The sequence below is a fragment of the Oxyura jamaicensis genome, chromosome 7, assembly GCF_011077185.1.
Source record: "Oxyura jamaicensis isolate SHBP4307 breed ruddy duck chromosome 7, BPBGC_Ojam_1.0, whole genome shotgun sequence".
NCBI lineage: Eukaryota > Metazoa > Chordata > Aves > Anseriformes > Anatidae > Oxyura > Oxyura jamaicensis.
The window spans coordinates 39,650,508-39,658,070 of record NC_048899.1 but is presented as its reverse complement, the minus strand read 5'-3'; the positions used below and the strand labels follow the sequence as shown (position 1 = coordinate 39,658,070).

The following is a 7,563-nucleotide window of genomic DNA, read 5'->3' as shown; positions in this document are numbered from 1 at the left end:
AGTAACCTATTTCCCCTTTCCCTCTAGGCTGTGCGTTGATGGCTGTCCCTTTCCTCAGCAACCTGCCTTGCCCTCTCTGAGCATGTGCGTGCCACTTCCTGTTCCAAACACGCACGGGTCTTGCAACAAACATTTAACTTGCTGTTGTCCCGTGGCTCTTAGGTAGATAATTGACTCATTCAAAGGCTCCGCCCTGCCTGACACTCGCGTACGCTTTAAACAAGGAGCCTAAGTTGGATTTCACCGTATTTCAAAGAATTCTTGCCAATAAGCGGGTAGATAAGGAAACGTGAGCGTGCAATAAGCCACTCGAGCACGAGGTCATCTGCAGCTGCTCTTACAGCAGCAAAACCTTACCTCCAAGAGAGAACCACGAGCCAGAAGCGGAGCGGGAGGACTGCCCCAACCTCCTCGGGCTCTCGACGAGGGACCGGGGGGAATGCATCACACGGCTGCCCGAGGTTAATCCAAGCTTGGCCAATCGCCGCGGTCGTTACTGGACGGCCAATCACCAGAGAGCTCTGGGCGGCCCTACCTCGCCCTGCCCCGCCGGCCGTTTGCGCCGTGGCGCGTGGGGGTGAGCGGCGAGGCCCGCGCTCGGCTTTCTCCGAGCTTCCGGCCGGGCTGCCTGGTCTTGGGGAGCCTCGGGGAGGGGCAACGGCGAGCGGCTGCGCGAGAACCCGCTAGGCCTCGGCGGCGAGCAACGTGCTGAGGCATCTTCCGACGCGGGACGGCGGGAGCCCTGGTAGGCCTCGCCCTGTGCGCCGACACTGGGCGGTCAGAAGCCAGGGACGAGGCTGAAGGTGGGCTGGAGGCCGCCGAGGGGCTGAAAGTCGCATGGAGGCCGCTGGGTCTAGCAATGAGCTCCATGGCTGTTCCCCCGTTTGGTGCAACTTTGATAACTGTTGTTAGCTTGGTAAACTGTTGAAGAATAGTAGAAAAGGAGACTGAATGTGGCATGCCTAGGTTATTTGAATCTTGTGGGAACCTTGGAGGTTGATTTTACCTTCAGAGTTTTGTGAATGCGTGCAACCTTCTGTCTGTCATGCATTTGTGTTACTTGATATTTAAGTAGGATTTGATGTCGAAATCCAAGACCAAGTGCTTAAAACTTACTTCAGGGATTGGTGAATTTAGGTGATGCAATGAAAAAGAGAAAGTGTAACTTCTAAGGGTCATCGTTTCACTTATCTTTAGATCTGTTTTTCTTGGCAAGAGCATTATTTATTGTTTAGAGGAAAACTGAAAGATATTAATTGATTGATGTTGTCATGCTAAGGACATTCTTTGGTGATCAGAGCCCTGTCTTTTGTATTTCTTTTCACTTAATGATACAGTTGGAAAAGCCGTTATCCCAGTGGTTTAACAGATGAGTCAGAGCCCTTTGACGTATGGGGTAGTTTAAGCCACATTTAATCAAGTCAGTGAACTTATGTCCAGCAGTGTAGTACCACGTTAAGTGTTAAGTTAGATCATTTTTTGAGAAGGAGTAGTAAATAGTAGCTTTTGTATTGAGAGGTACCAGGAGTTAATTTGATCAAACTACTTGTATATCCTAGATGAATGGTGTCTTATGCTGTGTTTTTTTTTTTTTTTTTTTTTTTTTTACTTTCTTCATAAGCATATTTAAAAATATGCTTAAATAAAGTAATTCAGTTTATTATCTAGGTTAGCTTTAGAAGTTACCATTTTGTATTATATATTTTCTATTTTATGGATACCTCATTGGGTTCTTAAAAGAAGTGTGTGTACAGTGTCTTAGCAATGTTACTTGCAAATGCAATTAGGATATGCTTAGAGAAGACTTCGAAGCCTAATAACCTGAACTGCATAAGCAGGCATAGTTTGTGTGTCAAAAGTCGAGGTTCTGTAGAAAACAGATCTTGATTAAAGCAAATTTGATCAACTTGAATTTTTTTTTTTTTTTAAAATACAGATACATCTCCAACGCTATATTGGAGAGTGTTGAAAAGAAATACTGTGTTCTGTTTTAATAAACTAAAAATTAGCTGGACAATATGGGTAAATTAAGTGTAACTTTAAAGGTAGCCAATTGCAAACTGTTATGCTATGGATAAAACTATTCAAATCTTAAAACTTAGGGTAACATATCTTTAATAGTTCAAGTGCTGCTTAAATTATTTTGTCAGTAAACACATATAAATAATAGTTTGTTTTGCTGTATGTTATATGTCTGTAGTATGTAATGTGCTGTGCTTTGAAATTAAGTTCATGAACAATTAACGAAGTGAGCTGAACTTTTTGCAAGAGTTATTAGTTCCTGTGACCTGGCCAGATTCCAAGTTGGCTAATTACATAAGGTTATTTCCTGTTTAGCCTTAGTTACATGAGAGATGCCATCACTTCCTGTCCAAAATTATTGTGTAGTTTTGATGTCTGCTCTCTGACAGCTGTTGTACTCCCTCCTGAAAGTGCCACTTTTCACTGGTTGCTGTAGTTAACCACAGATGCACTGAGTTTTGAGGTGGGCTTTTTTGAACTCACATAGTTAAAGAAACAACAGGAGGAAAGGAAAACCGTGCTTTGGTCGGAGAAAATTCAGCTTTGATTTTTGGTTCAGAACAAAGAGAGCTTTGCTTAAAGAAAATCACCTAACCTGTTTTGTAAGAAATTTAATAGAGGTACGTAGGGAAGGGGAAATGCTACACATCCCTAAATAGAGAAGAGAAGGGGGGAGGAAAGGCACCTGATTTTTGGGAAGAAGATAAAAGATCTGGATTTGTAAGCTAGTATTTCTGTCTTATTCATTATAAAATACTTTGAAAATGAGAATACCAGTATAAAGGGGACATATTGAAGATGAATAAAAAACAAAACAACAACATCAAAAACTTCTTTTAGAATGTTAATAGTATAATTATTTAGATTAAACTGACATTATTGCATAATTAGAATTATGGAAATACTATTTTTTTTTTATACTCCAACCTTGTAGATGAGAAAAGATGTGAAAGATGCTGGAGCAGTTACGGAAGGCAATACTTGGGTATGAGACTGCTAAAATGGAGTTGGCAGAATGAATCATTGATTTCTCTGTCTTAGAAGAGCAGAAATAGTCTTTAATAGTTGAGTAATGAAGTAAAACGCAAACAACTTGAAGCTGCCTCCACTGATAGGAGGAGTGCACTTATTAGTAAGTGTATTTGCTAAGTTGTGTGTAGTGTGGGCTGATGCAGAAGCTCCATAGGAAGGATTTTTAGGCATTGATTGTGAGTGTGTGTTAAGTTGCAGATCCTCTGGAATTTCTTCTGTTGTCCCTTGTTCAGATCATCAGACTTCAAACCTATATTCTCTGCAAATATTTACAGTCAGTTTTCTGTGCATTCATTTGCCTCAGCACCTTTGCAAAGCTTCAGAAAAACTGCCTACATACTCATTTTCTGCAATTAAAACAGGATTTCCTAATGGATGCTACTTAGAGTAGCCATCACATCAGTCCAGTTGAAAAAAGATTACATTTATGTAGTATGTAAATGTATTTGTGCTTTTAAAGATTTGGGGTGCTCTTTGTCTTTCTGACCTCATCATTATAGCGAGGAGAGTTAGGTCCTCATTTGACCATGCTGGGGTGAAATTTTTAAAACCAGAGGTGGGTGTAAGAGCTTAAGGCCAGTATTTAGGTGTGTTAACCTGTATACATAGCCTTCTGAGAGTGATAGCTAGTGTCTGTGGTGCCAAAAGTATCTGTGATGAGAATAAACCCCCTAAACACAGAGTAAAATAAGCACGAACGATGTGCTTTTAACTGGTTCACACTGTTAAAGCTTTTGAATGTGAAGTTTTTAAACACAATTTGCCCATCAGAATTGAGTGATTTATTAAGATTTTTAAGAAAATTGACCTTCATTGTTTTTGATAAACAGCATACTTTGAATTTAAACACTTCTACCCTTCATCAGAGGAATGGCTAGTCATACTAACCTTGCAAAAACTTTTTTTTTCTTTGATGGCAACTTTCTACTGATCCTAACTGTATGTCAAGTCTGTCTTAACATATTTTATAATAATATATTTGTAACATTTTATAATAATAATAAAACATGCCCTTGGTGAACCCTTCCCCAGGACACGTGTTAGCGAAAGCATATGGTATAGTTTCTAACCTTCAGAGAGTACTGGATAGCTTTTTAAAACACTTTCCAAGACGGTTTTTTTCTTCAGGTGGATGAGAAGGTCTTACTGGAACAGGGTATATCTTAGAGGGTCAGATATGTATCCATTTTTTATCAGGCTTACCTTTACTTTGCTGAACTTAGCACACAGCCATGCAAGCAGATGAACCCTTACAGATGGAGGGTTGTAAACCGGTGCTGCCAGCATGTGAGTAGGGGTGGGGAAGAGAGGAACCTCTTAAACCGGCTTTGCCTTTGGGGAGATCGCAACATCTCTATCTACATAGTCCCAGAGGAATTTTGGGCTTGTCCTTCCAGACATGTATGTATGTGATGATTTTTTAGCACATGAATGATCGTAGTAGTATAATTATTCAAATGTATAAGGTTATATGCCTGTAAATACAAAGCCTGCTTCTTTTAAAATTTTTCTTGCAGTCCACCAATCAAATTTATGACTGCATTGTTGGGTGCAAGTAGCTAAAAAAATAGTAATGATAAGGTCAATAAGCATAGGAAAAGACAACTGAAACTACAAAACCATACTGGTATCGTATATATATTTACGGCACTTACACTGGAAGCTTAAAAAGAATTCCAAGTCTAAGTACGTTTGCAATTAATTTGTCATACAAAGAAATAAAAAGAAACAATGATACTTTTTTTTTTTAATACAGTATATATGCTGCAGTTTGATTTTTTTTTATTTTTTTTTTACTTGAGAATTACAGCTCTTAGTATTGTCAGGGAGAGAGCAGCCAAATTTGGAGTCTAGGAACAATTCTGATTTAATAGTTACTCAGTTTAAATACATTGGTAGCGTCCACTAACAACAAATTCTATTGAGTAATTGTAAAAAACAAAAAAAGTAAATTTATTATTTTAAAATAAGAATTGTAAAATAATAATGAGTTTTGCAGTACTAAAACAACTTTTTCCGTTGTAACCAATGGAAAAAATATCTTTAACCATTTGTGGTGTAGGCTATAAGATACAGTGTAGTGATTTAAAGCAGTGACTTGTAGTGACTTGTTTGAGGGCAAAATTAAGATTCAGTGCAATGAGAAAGACATTGCTCATATTTTTTTATTTTGACATCAGATACATCACAGTGGTTTTAATTGGGATTGCTGACTTCACTTTGTGAAGAGAAGTAGTATGTCTTGAGTTCTGTGAATCTGTATTCAAGTAGATTAATTTCTGTCCTGCTGAAGACCAAGATTACAGAACACTATCCAAACATATGTCTGCTTTTCAAAAGATACTATGGTTTGGTTTACTAATAGAAAATATATTTAGAACGGTTATTTTGAGTAGCGGTAATAAGAGTAGATACTAGAATTTATTTGAAACATTACAGACAGAGATACTAAGTGTGTGTGTATATATAGATAGATATATGAACCAGTAAATTTGATAGCGAGTTATCTAAACCCATTGTTAATTTCCCCTTACTATAAAATCCGGTTATCTCCTAAGTGACGATGTTATCATCCTGGAAAATGTATGAGTTCTTGATTCATAACATTCTGAGTAAAACATATATTTATTGTATTCATGCTTACACCATGTGTTTTCTTCCGAAGAACATTATTAGAAAATTTTGAGGTTAGAGAGGTACCGACCCAATCAAACACGTACAGAGCTTGGCCTCTGAGTTAACTCAATATGGGTTAATAACATATTATAAGGAAATTATTGTCTTTATTACAGTTATTAGGTAGGTAGTCAAATTATAGCTTCAAAGGAATGCATAGCGTGGAGAACTCAGGACTAAATTATGCATTTGAACCTTAGGCCAGCTTTTACTGTTAAGACAGTTTGCTGCTGAGAGAAATTGTGTGTCATCGAAATTAAATGCCTTTCTGAGGATGGAAGGTTCCAGTTTTTAATGAAATTACCGAGTGTGGTGTAGTGAAATGATTAAAATCTGTATTCCGGGAATGTGGCAGAGGAAAAAAAAAATCAATAAATGTTAGAAAACCTTTGCTGCCAGATGTGAATCCTGGGAATGAAATAAACTGGTACAAAAATAACATAAACATATCAGCACATGAATTTATTTAGCATGAGTCTCATGAGACATAATCTTCACTATTTTTTAGCATACATTGTACTGTGTAACGGGAAGCTTTCTTTTCTCCTATCTGTATTAGGCAGCATTTTTGCCCTTCCCCCAATGTTCCTGCATCGCATTCATTGTGCTTGCACTTATTATGTTACAAATGACCGAGGTAAGGCTGGCATTCTCATTGCATGCAAAAAGAGCTTGTCTGCCAAGCTTTTTTCCCCCTAATGAAGCAGCTTTGTGAAATCTCCCCATGTGTTAATACTAATGAAGATCCTCCAGCACAATTAAAATCTCAGCCAGAGGCTGAAGAGGAAACAGAAAACAATAGCATCTTTCTGCATATACATATTTCTTTGTGCTGAGATCAGCTTTATTTAGAAATAATGTTGATTTCAAAAATGCTTGTATGCAGCATTTAACCAAGCCAACGAGCCAAACGTATTTTTGAGTTCTGCAAATGCAATTTTAAGTAGCTCGTACTGAGAAAATGTACTCATTGCGATGTGGTATAAGAGGTCTATGCTGTTATGGTTTATGGAGAGCAATGCCTTGGCTCTTGAATTGTACTTGAACCCTGGCTGAGTTTGAGACTGAGTTTCTGAGCGGAAGAAAGGATACCACGTGTGTAAATGGAAGGCTTGTTGGAGGGAACCCCAGGCTTCTCCTCTTTCACAAATCACCCTGGCTAGGTAGTTTCTTAACAGCAACAAAAAAAAAAATTTTTTTTTTTTTTTTTTTTTTTTTTTTTTTTTTTTTTTTTTGTTAAAAAAGATTGTGTCAATAGCTGGTGAATTTTAACTTCAAGATAACGTGAACTTCATCTCCCGCCCTTCTTATCTTAGTTCAACATAAATTTAATTTGTGTAGTTCTTGTGAAGTATGAACGGTGAGTGTTGCTTCCACACACAATTCCCGATTTGCTCGGCTTCTTGAAAATGCCTCCCCTTTGGGCAGATGGATCGCCTTTTTTTCCGGTCAGTGGCCATTGTTCGTAGCAGAGCATCTTCGGTTTTCTTAAAGCCTGGACTTAACCTGCAGTGCAAGATGCCGCGGTGGTACTCGGGGTGGACTACCGCGTTTGTGCCCCGAGCAGGCAGTCCGTCGCCGAAGTCGGAGCGCGGGCGGGAGTCCTTTTGTCGCGCTTCGGCGAGCGACAGCCGCGTGCAACTTTTCCTCAGCGACGAGAGCGGCGCGGGGGCTACGCCTGGCGGCCGGCCTGCAGCTCGCGGCACCGGCCCGGCGCCGTGACGCGACCCCCGTTGCCGGCCGCGGTCGCGCGACTTTGGCGGGCGGCGGGGGAGCCGCGGCGTGACGTCAGTCCCGGCCGGCGGGCCGCGGCCAACCTCGCCGAGCCGCCGG

The 7,563-nt window shown here is 39.7% G+C and overlaps 1 protein-coding gene across 1 annotated transcript in view; it reads left to right on the top strand.

Annotated features, from left to right (window-relative positions):
- Positions 1-723: 723 nt before the first annotated feature.
- Positions 724-7,563, top strand: part of BAZ2B (bromodomain adjacent to zinc finger domain 2B) — a 136,852-nt gene continuing 130,012 nt past the window's right edge. The window contains exon 1 of the mRNA XM_035330930.1: positions 724-745. The gene's annotated coding sequence lies outside the window, so the exon portion shown is untranslated. The remainder of the gene's footprint in view (positions 746-7,563) is intronic.